The sequence below is a fragment of the Rhagoletis zephyria genome, unplaced genomic scaffold (assembly GCF_001687245.7).
Source record: "Rhagoletis zephyria isolate East Lansing unplaced genomic scaffold, Rhagoletis_zephyria_1.1 Rzeph_scaffold_00001, whole genome shotgun sequence".
NCBI classification, from domain to species: Eukaryota; Metazoa; Arthropoda; class Insecta; order Diptera; family Tephritidae; genus Rhagoletis; species Rhagoletis zephyria.
Window position 1 is genome coordinate 405,868 of NW_016157085.1, and position 16,841 is coordinate 422,708.

The window sequence follows — 16,841 nt, forward strand, 5'->3', positions numbered from 1 at the left end:
AATGAAATATTGGTGTCAACAGCCAAGACCTATAAATTCTGAATTCGATATCCTTATCAACAGCAACATTGACCCACTGTGCCATATATTGCGTAGATATCGAACCCAAAAAGATATTTAATATCTACCGGCATTGCAAATGTTCAAAGGATATACTTAGGGGTTGTTTCATACCGGCGTGGCGCTGTCTTGGTCCACAGCAATGGCGACGATGTTTTAATGATACCACTGACACTCAATACCCAATGGATACTTTGGCGAGTATTCCACACTTCTTAAGGCTATAAACAAACGAAAAATTTCGCACCGAATGCACTTCCATTAAATCGCTCGATTTTTATGTATGTTTATCAGCAACTGGGGAGTTGTTTGCCAAAGCCACCAGCAGTGAAAAGCATTAGACTAACAGCTATCGCAAATGTGAAATTGTGGTTATGTTGGAAATAAAATGAAATAACAGTGAATCAGATAAGTGGGTGAATGTACTCACAAGCAGTTAGAATAGGTGGAGTGAGAAATGTTTACTTCAGTACGTCAGTTCAGGTTATACTATAAATCCGTTTGATTCACAAAGGAATAGAATTGCTTTAGTTTTTTTTATTTAAGCGACGATTCCCTGATGGCAGCCGTAGGTGGGCACATATATGTATGTATGCAGACAGACATACCTACATATATCGGTAAGTATTAAATAGCGTTGGGATATGTGTGCCCGTGTAAGCATTCCACGTTTTCTATGAGCCAATTATCGCTATGGTTTATCTGTGAATGGACTGTGATGTGGCGCACCTAATTTTCCCTTTTTTTCGTTCGTTTTCTACTCTGTGGTTGGTTAGATACTTTCCACATTGAACATCTTAAATGCCATTGATGGGGGATAGTAATTAAAATCGACTAAAAGATCTCTTTAAGCTCGCTTTAAGTGGGTAAATGCACGCACATGCTCTACGATGCTAAGATATACATACATACATACACACATATGCGTGTGTTTATCCACAAGTGTTCACTTCGTATCAGAAACTACATAACTATTTACAAACAAGCAAAGCAAAGCAAATACTTAGAAAGACAAACAACTTGAAAATGCACAGAGATACCTAATTCGTTGGCCATTTACTGTTATCCGCCCAATCGTCGAACGAATGCCATGCAATAACAACCACGTTCAAAACTTAGCAACAACATTGGCATAATAAAAATTCCGAAAACAGCAAACTATTCCACTAACGTAGGATGAAGCTTAAAGCGGCGAAGGGAAGCAAAAAAAAAGTAGAAAGAAGAAGAGGAAATCGAAATTGCGGACGATCGCTGGAGCAAGGAGCGGCTGGCTTATCTATTCATTCATCTATCCATCGAGCTATCAATTGTAGCACATCGAAAACTCAGTCAAATGAAAATGAAAACCAAAATGAAAATGACAAATATAGTACTTGAAAAGGCAATAACAACGAAAACAACGGAACGAAAACAACAGCAACGAAACAAAAGTGTGCACGAAAACTATGACAGCAATTTCGGTTAATAATGGCTGTACTGCAAGCCACTCTCATAACAAGAAAATATCTCCAGGTCATTGCAATGGGAATATTTGATGCCTGGCAGGCGAAGGCAAGGCCAATACAATGTAGGGCAATATTTACTTACGTTTGTCTGTATGTATATAGGTGGAAAATATGAGAAGAAAGACGAACAAATCATTGAAATCGGCTCACTCGTAAGATGCAATATGCGCACAAATGCTGGAAAATTGAAATAAATGCCCTGAAGCCCTGTTGGAAATAAAATTTTATTCAATTAAACATTCGAGCTTAACTCATTAAACGCGAAAGCAAAATTGTAAATTTCGAGGAACCAAATTTTGGAGGATACTTAAGCTGATGCCAGATAAAACTTTGTAGCTTTGCGTGACATTTATAACTTTGCCAGCAAAGCGCCAGACGCAAAAGGTATGCCACAATGAACGCCAAGAAAGCAATTTTGTACCGCTGTTGTACTCGTAAAAGTTGCTGTGGATTTTATATACCAGTTTGCTTTAAAATTATCAGCAATGTAATTAAGTTTTATGTTTCTGCATGAAAACCAGAATTTGGACGAAACAAAATAAATATTAAACCGGCTGATTGTCAAAGCGCGCAAAAAGTTTTATGTGGCATCAGCTTAAAAGACAGGGTATATACGAAAACCCATAATAAAAAGTATCGACCTTTAATTTGACAGGATTTCTGAAATGTCATTGAGTTTAGTTTTGATTGAAGTGGTTGCCTGTATTCAGTAGATCAGAGAGACATACTTAGGTTCACTACACTCGTTGCAGTACCGTTTGACAGCTCGTATTCGATCCCGTCCGCTCACATGAAATTAGAACTAGTAGGTTAACAGGGCAATTCTTACTATGATAGTTCCAAAACTTTTGTATGATAATTGAAAGACAGTAGGCGGGATAATTTGGATTTATGTAGTTTATTCTGGCACGGAGGTCTTACAAAAAAAGCTCCCTTGCCAATTTTCACGGTGAAAAGCTCTTTTGGCACAAAGCCCTTGAGTATGTTTCAAATGGAGTATGTTTCATTCTGCTCGAGTGTGTAAGGCCCTAGCGTGCCATTCGAGAGATCCTTGGTTCGAGTTATTGTTCTAAAAAGCAAAATATATATTTTTATTTATATTAATTTTCTTTTAACTTTTGCCTTTTTGTTTTATAAAAAAAAAACTTCAAGCTAATTTAATTCTTAGAAACTTATTTTAGTAGGGGTTTTTTAATTAAAGTTTCTATCAGCTTATAGATTTTTTGTAATAAAAAGAAAAATATATATTTTCTACTTTTATTTAGATATTAAAAAGTTATTTTATGTAGTGCTTATTTGCTTATTTAATAAATTTTTTAAATTTAAGCTTCTATTATCTTTGAAATTATTTGTTTAAAACACAATATTTTTGTTTTAACTTCGTTTGGTTTTATTTTAACTAAGTTTAAGATATGTTTGGTTTTAAAAATTTCTTTTTTTAATTTCAAAAATTTATTTTTATTTTTTTAATTTTGATTTACGTTTTATAAATATAATGGTTTTAAATTTTATTTTCTATTTATTTTTTGATTTTATCAAATTTTTTTGATGCACTTATTTCTTCTTTTCTAATTTTTTCTCTTTTTAACTTATTTTCCTATTTGTTTCTAGTTTTTTTTTGTTTTTATTTTTATTTTTATTTTTATTTTTAGAAACTTACTCATGAATTTCTGCTCACCAGAAAGCCATAGATGTGACGGCGAAAGTAGCGCGTTCTAGCACCCGATGTGAAGCTTCAGCAGAAGTCATTGGCAGACCGGCACATTCTGCTTGCATGCCATCAAACAGTGACCTTTTATAATTCCGATCACTAGACAAATCAGTCGTCAGACCATTTCTTATCGAAATTGAGCCAGAAATATTTTATTTGCCTTCTCGACGAAGTGTGCTTTAAGTCATGTTCTGCAGGTATGAAATAGTGCCTAGCGGTATGCCCACATCATGAGAGGAGTCGACATCGGATAACAAAAAAAAAGTTGGAGGGTTCACCCTATTTGAAAATGTATGATTAAGTAATAAGTAATTTTTAAGCAAAACCAAAAACCGACGTGAATTCTAATATAAAAATTATAGAGTACCGTTAATTTCTTCATGACCCAATGATCGGATCTAAACCAAATTAGTATGGAACCATCTCTGAGGTACCAGCTTTCGTTTAAATTATAAAAATCGGTTAACGTTNTTGTTGCCAAAAATGGAAGAACTGAACTTGGTTGACATGTGGTTTCAACAAGATGGCGCTACATGCCACACAGCTCGCGATTCTATGGCCATTTTGAGGGAAAACTTCGGAGAACAATTCATCTCAAGAAATGGACCGGTAAGTTGGCCACCAAGATCATGCGATTTGACGCCTTTAGACTATTTTTTGTGGGGCTACGTCAAGTCTAAAGTCTACAGAAATAAGCCAGCAACTATTCCAGCTTTGGAAGACAACATTTCCGAAGAAATTCGGGCTATTCCGGCCGAAATGCTCGAAAAAGTTGCCCAAAATTGGACTTTCCGAATGGACCACCTAAGACGCAGCCGCGGTCAACATTTAAATGAAATTATCTTCAAAAAGTAAATGTCATGGACCAATCTAACGTTTCAAATAAAGAACCGATGAGATTTTGCAAATTTTATGCGTTTTTTTTAAAAAAAAAGGTATCAAGCTCTTAAAAAATCACCCGTTACATAAACAAAAAAATATATATAAATATTCCAACGAATTGATAACCTCCTAATTTTTTTGAAGTTGCTGAATAAATTAAATATTAAAATACGGGAGTCAAGCCCCAGAAGGTTAAGAAGGCTTACAGTCGAAAATAATTTTGAAGAGTTTTGCCACTTGTTCGAAAACTTTTAACTCAATTAAATTGATAAAATAAATGGAATATTACAATTTGGGTATCAAATTAAAGAGGTTTAAGAAAGATTACGGTTGAAAATGTTTTTGGAAGGGTTGCCACCGCTTTGAAAATTTCAACCCAGTTAAAGTGATAAAATAAATGAAATATTGCAATGTGGGTATCAAATTAGAGGCTTAAGAAAGATTTCTGATGGAAATATTTTTGGGAGGGTTGCCACCTGTTTGCCAAATTTTAACTCAGTTAATTTGACAAAATAAACGAGAGTGGGATCTTGGTCAGCGAATATCATGTGACCAAGTAATTTTATCGAAGAATGACTGAAGAGCTTACTATATCCAATTGTTGAGTAAATGGTTGTAATATAAAAAGTAAGTGTTGTTGGTGTCTTTTTGGTGAAAATTTCAAACGCGAATAACTCTAAAACTAGCGCCAGGATGGCTATGATTACTGAAATCAGCGCACTCGAGTTGTATTCACCACTGCTGAACACAATATTAAAAAAAAAGCTCCCGATTCGGTGTTATTTTCCAAGCAATAAAAAAAAAACTAGATTATATAAAAACTAGATTTTTTTCATTAAAAACGATGTAATGTTAGATTAATACCCCTGTTGTTTACTGAGTAAAAAAAAAAAATTTTTTTAAATTTTTTTAGATAGAATTTAAAAAATTCAAATCAGTTCCGCTGAAGGTATTTCGAGCAAGAAGGAGAATGTTGGTTTATGCACGCTGCATTTCTCTTATTTGTGTGATTTTTTGAGTTGAAATTAAAAATAAATAAAACAATCATTATATTCGTTCCTTGGTTTCACGCCTGTATAAAAGCGCATTAAAAATTTCATGTTTTTGCAATAACTTCTGAGAGGAAAAAGATACTGTTATTATCGACCCTATTAAGCTGGAATTTCAGAATACTATTTTTTTGTATATATAAGGAAAATTTGATTGTTAGGGGGGGGCCGCTCGAGCACCCCCTTCCCCTACCAGGCTACGCCCTTGTGTGTGCATGTGTGTTCATACACGTGTTCAGACGCATAAGTATTGGATGAGCATCGTAGATATTGGAGAAACGTTAGCAATTCCACTTGAATGCATCCGTTGCAGAAAAAACTTCAGTTTTAAAAATACGTCAATTTCGTATGTTTCAAGCAAATTCCAAACACGCACGCACGCTTACCTAAAATATGAACATTTACCTTAGACTCTCCTGCATACCGACATACATATATTTACGAGTTTATTCACACAAAGCTCTGCAAACAGCTGAACGGAGATGAAAGTGTGTCTGTGTGGAAAATGCCTTGAAGTGCACTGCACGCGGCGAGGCGGTTGCCGCTTATTACGATTACAGATGTGCATGCGACGATAGACAAAAAAAAAAAAAAAAGAAAATACAAATGCAAATGTAATTTTGTGTGTGAACACAGTCGCATGAACATTTTAGAGCTGTAAAGTTAAACAAGTATTGGCAAAAAATACGCACGAAATTCGAAATATCAAAAAAAGGAAGACGTCGGAGCAAACAACACAATCAAATAGAAAATCCAACAACTTAACTGGCGGCAAAGTATTGGCAGTGATTGTGTTGTGTGATTTGAAATTGTGGAACAATCTGCTGAATTGAGTTGCAAAAACATACATATATATGTACATATATATGTAGATAAACGTGCATGTATGTATGTATGCATCAGTGTGCATACTTCTAAGTGAAATTGAAAATGCAAATGTATAAGTGTTTTTATTATTGTTTTTGCATTCAAATCTGTTTTGTTAGCTGGTGGATTACAGTTTTTGCCCCCAGAGACTTATGAACACGCACACCGTTATATAAACATTTATAAATGTACTCACGTGTATGTAGCCTTAAGCAAATATTTTCACATTCACAGACTGACGCATAAATACATACTACATACATTTAGGCACGCAATTTTCATAAAACCATGGGTACATTAGGCTGGTTCGGTTAAAAAAAAAATTAAAGTCCTATGTGTGGAGTTTCTTGAATCAAATTATATTATTTATGAAGTGCTAGGGAAGTACATTTTTAGAGATCTCACACCCAAACATCAAAATAATATTGATTTCTGATTTTTCTGTTGTTGTCTCGGAAATTCAATTTGTTGTTCAAAAACTTGGGCCTATGTTTGACATGATTGTATGACGGGAACAGCATTTTGACTGTGACCTAGCGTCAGTGGGGCTTTTATACCATCTTTTGACTTTAAGAAGACATCTCAGACGAATGCTTTATGCAAAGAACCCAAAAGCCCACAGAAAATAAAAAAAAACAAAAATATGTATGTCCCTTTGAAATATAACAACTTTCTAATGCCCTCTTTTATACTAAGAGTATTCACAACGGTGTCGTATGTGTCGTATTGTTGTATGTGGTCAACTTTAAATGGGGGCTCGCAAGGACCATAAAAGTCATACAATGAATTTTCTCAGTGTTAGTTCGGTTTTGTTTCAAGTCTTCTGAACATTTAAATATTTTATGAATTTAAAGTCCACGACATACAACAATTTGACACCTACGACACCACTGTGAATATACCAATTTTGTTCATAAATATAACTCTAGTCATTTTCGCCCTCCTGAATGCCATTTTAGTCAGACTCTCCAAAAAAAAGGGGGCAAAACGATCCTTTGTGGGATAGCTAATGGGTTAAAATCTTCTACAAAATAATCCCTCGAGAAATCTTACTATTTGTATCCAAACTACATATTTTGCTCCGTAACGAATTGTAACCCGCCGCTTGCAAAAAATTGCAAACCTAAAATGGCCGCAAAAAATATTCGGAAGTTTTATTATATGGGTCTACATAGGTCTTTCATCCTGAGTTGGAATCATTCTGCCCCAGGAAATAGTTACAAAGTGAAGTGGCGGAGCATTTGTTGATTTTTAGGGGTTGTTTTCCAAGGCTTCTTTTGAATCTATTTGGTCTGCGTTGTAAGTCTTTCCGCCGAATTCAAATATACGGGGCTAGTTCTGGATAGGATGCTGACACGAGAAACTCATGTCGAGTGATGAAAACCCCGAGCGGTGAAAGCTTTCGAACAGTGGCAGATAGCTTTTAATAAGGCCTCGGATCTGAGAACGACTATGGTACTTTGGATATACTTAGTTTAAGCCAGACCTATCGTCACGAATTCTACTGTAGTCTGGTGGAATAGAACGATGTTAAGAGCCTCGGTTTGTATCTTAAACGTGCTATAAAAGAATGTGTGTAGCAATCCATAACTTAACGTTCCAAAAGGAGGAAATAAAGAGGATGTACGGACTGAATTCTTTTAAATTTTGGTGCTGCATAAGCAGTTGTTTAGAATGCGGTTAAATCAATAACCTTCGTTTATAACACCGAATATACCTTCGGTCTCGTTTGCAAGGAAGTGCGTCGTTAAGTTATCTACAAAGGAACAAATGAATAGATCCATACGACAGCTAAGTCGGTAAAAAGTTGACAAATCAATCAAGACTGGAGGGTAAATTTAGATGCTTTTCTTCTTTGGGTATAATGACAACGATCTTTCAATAAGAAGAATTTACTTTCGTAGTTGAAAAGCAAAAAAAAATCCTGCGTTGTATTGTGATACTTTTGCACCGTATAGAGCTTGATCTGATTGTTCATGTTCATAAACGCTGCCGTCTGTTTATACTTTAAATTAACATACAAAAACACACGGTCCAACATTTTTTTTTCTCCTGGCGAGTTACTCTTCACATACACATGTATGCTTTTAAATAGGAGTTGGGTTTTGAACTGGTTTTTCGGCACGCTCTAATGTACATGTGTACTTACATGCATATATGTATGTATGTGGATCCATTTCTTTAATCTTTTTCACTAACATGTACATATATGTATATAACACGCTGATGCAATTACAAAACTAAACACATAAGTATGTTTGTAAATACATATGTACATTTTATTTGTATGCCAGTGGATTTTCCCTCAACTCGTTTAAATGTGTGTGCGTGATTGAAAAACTCGATCTGAATATTGTTTCAACTGTATTTCGGTTTGTGAATCAAATCAATAAAATTGTTTTTCCATCTTTCACCATCTATGCTGCTTTGTGAGTTGATTGTTTTCGATTTGCAGGAAAAATATTTTCATATTAAATTTTTGCTATTGTTACGAGTATTTGTTTGTCTGCAGTGAATTATTACATGCTTCATGCAGATATGCCTATGCACCTCTAAGAGTGTACATACATATGCAGTTCCATAGGAGAAAAAAAAGACATATGTATGTATGTACGTGCAAGCCCATTCATATGGCTCATTGCATAAATACCAATATTTATTTGTATTTGGTTTTTGCAGCTCATTACAAGCTTGCCACATTTTTTGGCCAAACGATTGTTAGGCCGTTTGTGTGTTTAATATCTATAAATGGTCCAATTCGATTTAATAAATGGGATTCCGGGTAGGCACAGTATTTCGTTGCACACTTTTCGGTTTTGTATAAGCTTTACATTCAATCGTCGAGGTAAGCAAAGCTGACAGTTTGATGAGATAAATTGGCAGATGTATTTACATATATACATACAGGCGGAGGTGCGTTTCGAATATGGAGCGCATAGTGGAAATATTTAGCTATGTATATCATTTCATGCATGTATTTCTACAAAAGGTGATCCAAGAACTCGATTCCTAAAAAAAATAATGTGAAAAATAAACCTTTCTAGTCTCATTTTCCTTTGCACTTGTTTATAATTTTATTGCATCTAACTACATAGTATGTATGTAAGCCGTTTGGAACCGAGAACAGGAAATTTCGCCAAATTGCCCCCCTTCTTTTCGTAGCTACATCAGTTTCTCAAACTATTTTTCTACTGAAAAGTGGTATCGCCTTCTTCCTCTGATCTATTTTTAAACTATAAATATTTTGATCACCAGGGCGTATGATGATCGTGAGTGAACTTCGCCTTGTATTGTATAGAGATGTTAAAAATACTTGTAAAATAACATTTAAACAACAAAAAAAAATTCTTTATTTGGTTTTGTTGCGATCAGTTTGGTATTTTTAACATCTCCGTACAATTCTAAGCGAAATTCACTCAGGTTCATCATACGCCCTGGTGATAAAAAAAATGTATACTTGTATAAATGGTGCAGAGGAAGCATTTGTAACAAATGTTTAATGTGTATTATTAGTCGCCCCTGATGATGCTGAAAAATTCAGCGAAAAGTTGGGCAACGAAGGTGAATAAGTGTTTACAGCCAACGCACAGTGCGGCCGAAATCCAAAAGTGCGGCCGAAATTCGACGCTTTAAAGAATTATTCGAAATTCCGTATAAGGGGGGTTTCGGGCTAATTACGAATCTGCTGTCGGAATTGTAAAATTTCAAGTGGCGGATCCAGTATGTCGTCAGGTAAATTTCGAGCTTTTTAATTAGATTTCTTAGAATGATTTTTTTTTTGTATGAAGCCCACTCAATTTTAGTGTTACAAAGTGCAAGTTTGAAGCAATTAGAATTTACCGTTGATTTTTGACAATTTTTTTCTTTGTGGACAGTGCAAGCCATATTCTTCCATATGAAGTATGTTCGATGATATAAAGAAAATGCGCAACACTTTCAACAAAAAAAAAAAATTGGAAAAATTAGCCGTAACCAATTTTGAAAGAAGAAGAAACTTTCGTTTTTAAGTTTCAAGCGAATATAATTGGTTAAATATTTTTTGCCTGCATATTGAGTCCGCCATTTTGAGTTTTTCAAACCTGACTACAGGTTCGTCTTAAGCGGCCCCAAGAACAGCAGAGGAACACATTTCAAGCGGATCGAATTGATTTAAATTTTTTTATGAATTTTTAAATCATTATTTTCGACCAAGATTGTTGAAAAATCGCGAAAGCCGTGACAATGTATTAATAATTTTTTACTTTCTGCAAATTATTTACAATCAAAAATGTGTCTTTTTTAAACCGTAAATATAAAAAATTTGTATTAAGCCTTTTTTCACGAAAAATTCAAAATAAGCTTGCAAGTCGCAGAAAATCCAAAAAATCTAGAATACAAGATGGCGGAACGTATCCATACTAAATTTATGGGCAAGACTGTGAATCCATTATCTTCCCGTCAAATAGAAGTAAACTGCGTCAAAAGTTCCCAACTACAAATTTATGTTATCTTCGTACCAATTTGTTTTAAATTTAATCTGCTATCTATTTTAAATCATATCGTTTTTAACGCTACTATGTTAAACTCAAGAAACCGTATAATTTATTCACACATATGTATGTATTTGTTTCAATGTTTCTTTTTAGCTTTAATCACAGCAAAGACATTTGCAAACCTTTTCCATGAAATGCATCTAAAAAATTACAGCAGGCACTTAAGCAACTATTTAATATCAGATGGTATTTTTCACACTCTTATCTCTTTTACAGCCCTCATTAAGCTGATGGCATTTATATACTACTACTCATGTAGTAAAATAGTTTATGGATTCTAAGTGACAGGCGGTATATAAATTTTTTATAGTAAAACTTGCATAGTTGGCATAAAAAGTAGTGGAAATAATCCTTTTCTTGGTATGGTGCAACTTATCAAATCGCATTTTGTATGGTAGTATACTTAAATTTGTTTATTAGTACATATATGGGTATGTATGTGTGTAATAAAGTTGGACACAGAGTTCTAGACTTATGTATGGTATTTAATATATTGTATGTTCGCACGTACTTAAATTCTTGCGTACTAAGCTCTTACCCTCTTTCTCATGTTCGTTGTAGGAATATACCCAGCAGTAATTTACTACACATCGCTTAACTGATTGGAAACTAATGTCCAGCAATGACAGTGTGGTGCAATTATGATATCTGGTTTTAAGCAATAATAGTTCGTAGTCCATATGCGAGAGGCGGTAGACGACCTATATGGAGTCTTGGCTCACGCCAGAAGGAGAGGGAGCTTCAATGGAGCAAACCCGACGTAATTGGTATAAGGGTTCTCTGAGGCCTTCAGCGTCTATCCAGCAAGAGGCACTGCTGCAAGCGAGTCAGGCTGTGTGCTAGTTTTTGAAGAAAAGCCTCAGAAAGTCTCGGACGAGACCTATTATTTAATGATGACCATGGCAATGTTATGATTTCAAGGGACACTTGTCACCCGAGTGAGTGATAAAATCATTCAAACCAGAGGAAGATATGAGCCCGAGCCGAAATTTGAAGTTGACGGACTCGACCTATTTTTTTGTCTTAACTCCATAGCTTAATTGCTTAACATAAAACAGGGATACCGCAGATGATGGAACGATGAGCTGTATGAAATTTACAAGCTTCTAGACATATGCTTGGTCATGTGGCACGAGTTCGGAACCTATTCAACTCCGAACCCGCTGGTGGGGGAGAGGGATCAGGCGGAAAAGGATTTGGCTGCATACGGCATTTTCATTTGTCGTCAGCTGGCACAGATTAATTGCGAACGGCATGCTTTATTTGTCCATTTCTCAAGCTCGATGCAATTGATATTAACATCGCCATGTCAGTGGGCTGTTTCGATTTTTAAGAAGGTGCATAAAAATGTTTGGTTTACTTCTCAAGGAGGGAGTGATAAAGTAGGCTAGGGTAGGTTAGGTAAACGGGCTGCCTCCGTATATGGAGGCACACTTGGACCCGACTAAGCTGTTCATTGTGATGCCCTTAGAGGGGAGAGGGAAAAACGGACGCAGGGAGACCGGAAAAAGGAGTGCGTGGGTAGGGGAAAGAGGGGGAAGCTAGGGGAGAATGACGACTCCTATGGCTTTTTGTAGTACAAACCCTCCATGCTCGCAACGAAGCTTTTCAATCGACTGATGTGCATTCCCGAGATCTCATCGGGAGTGTGGAAACAGTGCGGCCCAAGGTGCTTAAACCATAGGCTCGCAAAGGCAGGGCTCCAGAGCAGCAGGTATTGAGATGATTCCACCTCACCGTCCTCCATGCAGCTGGTGCTGTCATATCTCCACGGAACGAAAAGAATCACTTTGCGCTTCAACAACGTTGGGAAGTAATGCAAACGAAATGGATAACGGATTTTGCTCGAAAAATCATCTTTTATGGCGAGGTGAATTATTTCCATATCGTCGGCTATGTTACCCAGAAAAACTGACATATCGGAGGATCGGAAAACGCGCACGTGGCTAATTTTTCTTTCTCTCTCTCTCTTTCAAATAAGCTAATAATATACCGAAAAAGGGTGATTCTTCTTCTTCAGTTTTTTGAATTTTTAAAAAGCAATTACTAAACGGAGCACCCAGGATCTGGAAAATGAACAACAAAAAATCAAAATGAATTACTTATAATAAAAGAAACTAATTTATTGACTGCCATTCTTTAACGAACTACTACTGCGTTAGTTCCGAACTAGTACGATTCACTGTAGGTTAACTACAATCTATACATACACACAAACGTGTGATGTACTACATAGTTATATTGCTGGACTATAATGCCCACTTTAATGCCCACAAAGCATTTGCAAGCGTCAGGCAAGCCATGAGCCGATAGCCGTTGCTGTACAAGTAACAAAGCTGACTAGCGTAAGAAGACATAAACATGAAAAGCAAACGAGCTTTTTACTCGGTACATAGTACATATCGGATAAATTTCATGCATGTCTGCGCGTACAGTTATGAAATAGTACATATGACTATATGTATGTAGAGTGTGGTTCGGTGAAAAATACCATGGGAATTGTAACAATGGCCAGTGGCAGAGATAAAATTCTATAGCACATTCTATACAAACCAATAAAAAATTCGTATGTAGCTCGAATAAAGGCAATCGAATGAAAGTCCACAAATACATATATACATATGTATAGTGTCGTTAACAGAACTGCATACATGTGCGTAAATATGTACATATGGATGTATGCATGGTGCGAGTAACAATGAAGACTTGTATAATGTTATGACTTCATATATATGGAAGTGTGTAGGATTTGAGGACTACAAGTATCCTTAGATATCCTGTGTGTTTGTATATTTGCACATTTGTATGCGTTGATGCTAATAAACTTCTTGTAACAGTGAAAGGTATTATGGCTACATATACAAATGTATATTGCAAGTTGCTGCAAGTTGTTTTTGTATGCTGTTCACAGAATAATAAGGATAACTTTATGTTGCATACAAATGGATAATAGTAGAGTGCAAATGCGGTAAGGCTGAGATACATGCGTATGCATGCGTGTGCATGCATTTAATACCTTTATATGTACGTTGAACGAGAACGTCCGCACATGCACATAGGGTGGTCCAAAATAAGTAGTGTCGGAATTTTAATGCTCCCGCCCCCTGGGATTGTTCTATATCGAAAAAAATATACCTCAAAGCGCTCAAGGTTTTCTTATCATTTTCGATGGGAAAAATAACTTTTTGTAGAAATGGTATGGAATTCTTGAAAATCAAAATTGTTCGATCGGAAAACTACGGTTGTCCTCAGGAGACTTCCAATAACAATACCCAACTATTTTTTAACCATTTTTTAATACTAATAATTTTTTTTATCCCTCATTGCATTATCTGGAGGTTTTGGCGCACCTAAACAATATGGTTACTAAGAAAAATGGTTAAATAAATAATTGGGTATTATTATTGGGAGTCTCTTGAAGAGAAATAGACTTTTCCCATCGAAATGTATTGATTTTCAAGAACTGTATATCACTTCTATGAAAAGTGGTTTTTTCGCCATATAAATTGCATGGAAAACTTTGAGCGCTTTGAGCGACCTCTAAATATTTTTTGATTTCAAAATAAAAAAAGTACGGTATTTTTTCGGTATAGAACAATACTAGGAGCTGAGAGCATACAAATTCCGACTTTACTTTTTCTCATGCATTTTTGGACCACCCTAATGTGCATACATATGCATTTTAGGGTGGTCTCTAATATATAAACATAAAATTTTTTATAAGGCCGGTGCTTTGTTTGTTAACCTTTGAAAGAATTGACAGGACAATTATGACAACTGTCTTTTAACTCGCTCGCAGTCTTTTGAAAGACAAAAGTAAGACAATTGTCAACTATGGCAATTATTTGGAAAGCTCTTTTCTGTGTTTCGAAAGATTAAATAAAGGATCTACTAACCTGGAAGTCGTTAAGTTTTCTGTTTGCCTTTGCACAATAAGTTTTCTAAAAATTAACTTAATTAAACTAAAAAAATATATATTTTTCCTTTTTAAACCAATAAAAACTAAAAAGCAAAAGAAAATATTATAAAAAAATTGTATGTAATTAAAAAAAAAAAAGAAAAAAATAGTAAAATAAGTTTCTAAAAATTACTTTAAATAAAAAAATATGTTTATTTTTGAAACACTAAAATTTAAATATTAAAAGAAAAGTAAATTAAAAAAGAAAAAATACTGAAAAAAGAGAAGAGCAATAAAATTTGTTCCTAAAACTTGTTTTAAATTAAAAAATATATTTTTAATAATGTAATCTAAAAATTGAGAGATAATTAAATGAAAAAATATACATATAACTAAATAAAAGACAAAAAATATTTTGTTTCAACGAATTAAATAAAATTAATAAATACTAAAAATTAAACCAAAAAGTAAAATAACAAAATAAAAATTAAATAACAAAAAAAAATATTTTTCTATTTAAAACAGCATAATCAACAAATTAAAAAAAAACACTAAAATTAATTAAAAAAAAGAAAAGTGAAAGTTTTTAAAAATTAAATAAAAAATATTTTTCTATTTAAAACAATAAAATCTATGAATGAACTTAAAAAAACGGCCATCGCAACTGTTGGAGCAGTGCGAGCAAAATTATATACAAGTGCTTTGTGTCAAAAGAGTTTTTTTACCATGAAAAGGAGCTTTATTTTGTAAGAGTTTCGTGCCAGAATAAACAAAACTTTTCAAACTAACTTTCAATTGTCTTACAAAAGCTTTTCAAATATCTTAGCCAGAATTGCCCTGTATTTTTGTTTTCCAAAAAATTCTAAAAAAATTTTGACTGGAAATCTGAAAAATTTTACATGTTATTGAAACTTATTCATATAAATTCAAAAACTCGCTGAGTTATAGCTGGTCGAAGACAAAATTTTGTCGATTTAAACAAAAATTGAAGATTTGCGACCCACCAGATTTTTTTTTTAATTTAGTTTTTGGAATAAAATAAAGGGGTGCCTTATAAGAGATTGAGATGTTGATATTTTAAGGAACACCCTAATATATATATTTGTATGTATGCGAATGTTTGGACATTTTCCTGAATTTCAAAATTTTCGCGGATGCCTTTTTTGTACGTAGATGTTGCTAATTTAAGAACCACCCTATTGCATATGCTAGTGCCTGCGCTTCACTCTCATTGTCCTCTATGCGCCTTTGTTTATGCAACGGTAAAGCGGCAAATGTGTCTACGCCGAGCACATTTCTATTCGCATCATAAAATTTTCTGTGGAAATGTGTCACATGCAACAACAACAACAACCACAACAATGGCAATGGCAAATCACCAGCAAAAAGTACAACAATAACAACAATAGGGGCGACAGTAACCCCACTCCCAATGCCTTCTCTCAGCTGTGTGCTATACATATACATATATATGTATATACAAACATACATACTTTCATAACACATTTCGCATTTAACACAACATTGTCTCCCTCAGTAATTGCCCTGATTCGCATTTATTTCTTCGAATTTTCAGTTTTCCAGTTATTGTGCACTTTTTTCAATGCACCGCATGCCCCCCTCCGGTGTGCGTGTGTCTCCTTTTTTGTTTTGCTTTATGCACAAGCTGTAATTCATTACAAACGCACACAATTTTCACACATCTCACATAACGCACAACGTGCAACTTGCAATTTATTATAGTTATGCCCGAAAAAGCAAGCACAAGAAGAAGAAGTAGTTGGAGAGACAAACAAAAAAAAACGCATTTCCTCAATTGAATGTTGCAGCAACCCATTGTAGTTACATTTGTATTGTGTTTCAGCCAATGATGCGCTTATGTTTGTGTATGTTTTTTTTTATGTATATATTCGCCACGCATGTGTGCGTTATCCTGCAACAATGTGTCGCAGAAGGCGGTCTTCATAATCGTATGTAGGTGCACTAAGCGGATTTGAGATTGCACATGTCTGAAAATTCAGTTTGTTATTTTGCTTTCCATTTTATTTCTTCTTATTATATTTATTCCACCTTTGTGAGCATCGCATAATTTTTTTTCTCTTCTAAGTATGACACATTCATATATACAAACACACACACGCGTATAACTTTTTTCTGTCCCGCACAATCGACAGCTGGTCAACAATGTCAGATAAATTTTAAAGTGAAGTGCATTTATGAGGAATCATTAAATAACTGGGTTTTCTGGAAAAAGGTATTCCTTTTCTGTTGAATGTATTATTCAATTTGAGGGAAAATCCTCGCTGAGACGTCGTAGGATGCCGGCGACAATTATAA